Source organism: Rhagoletis pomonella, unplaced genomic scaffold (assembly GCF_013731165.1).
Source record: "Rhagoletis pomonella isolate Grant_MI unplaced genomic scaffold, Rhpom_1.0 Rhpom_scaffold_00007, whole genome shotgun sequence".
Taxonomy (NCBI): domain Eukaryota; kingdom Metazoa; phylum Arthropoda; class Insecta; order Diptera; family Tephritidae; genus Rhagoletis; species Rhagoletis pomonella.
The window spans coordinates 19,169,039-19,170,061 of NW_023458561.1; the positions used below are offsets into that span (position 1 = coordinate 19,169,039).

At 33.4% G+C, this 1,023-nt stretch overlaps 1 protein-coding gene across 1 annotated transcript in view; it reads left to right on the forward strand.

Annotated features, from left to right (window-relative positions):
• Positions 1-503: 503 nt before the first annotated feature.
• Positions 504-1,023, forward strand: part of LOC118743603 (slit homolog 3 protein) — a 30,366-nt gene continuing 29,846 nt past the window's right edge. The window contains exon 1 of the mRNA XM_036476369.1: positions 504-600. The gene's annotated coding sequence lies outside the window, so the exon portion shown is untranslated. The remainder of the gene's footprint in view (positions 601-1,023) is intronic.

Genomic DNA, 1,023 nt, shown 5'->3' on the forward strand with positions numbered 1-1,023 from the left:
CAAAAACCATTTTTTAGTCCCATTTGACAATTTGTTTTCACTCATTTGACCGCAAATGACATTGAATTTGACTTAGTGAAAATAAGCGTCAAAATTGATAGAAAAAATTACGAATTTGAGGATAGCTAAGTAAACTGTTAATTTTTCATATTGGCTGCTCTAAATGCAAAATGTTTAAGAAAATACATAATATGACTTTTTTAATTTCTTCCTTTTGGCCACTTTTCTTTAGAATTGTTTATTCTTTAAAATGAAAGCGAAATTACTCCCGTGCCTACAAGCAAAGTTATTAATTAGCACGGTAAAGGAAAAAGAAAAAAAATTAGAAATGCATCTGATCAAAAGATTGTACCTTAAATATAGTGACGGTACCTAATGTACCTTTAAGTCATCAAACTCCGGAAAACGTACAATTGTACCCATTTTTTCATCCCTGACTTGATGTAGACTTATTACAACGCTTTTTTCTCAGTTGAATCTCTTTCAGTCTCTGATTGTCGGTGTTACAGTGAGAACGCGCGCGCGGTAATTTCCGTATGTTTGTTAAGCGTTGAGCGAGCGCAGCAAGTCGCAGTGAATTATTGGAACGTTGTGGCAGACGTAATGAAAATTAAATTATATAAAACCTTTTTTTCAAATACATACTTAATTTTGAAGGAGTAAAATGGGCAATGGGGACAATTGCTAACATATTCATTAAGAAAAATGAGAAGTTAATTTTAGAAACAATAAAACAACTACAATTCAGTTTCATTATTTAATTACATACACACATACGTCGATATGTTCGCTTCCCCCTTAATTATTGTGAGATTTACATATACGTACTGTAGGTTCGAAAAAATCAAATACCTTTAGATATGCATGCATACTCCAAAGAAGCAACAATTAATTTCACTTTTCACAAAATCAGTGTTCGGTTCGAAATGTGTTTCGCAAACCCAATTGCTGCGAACGGCGACGAATCGACATTTCTCGGTCTTCAGCAACACTCTCAGAAACAGACGCAATATTCTCTTCTGT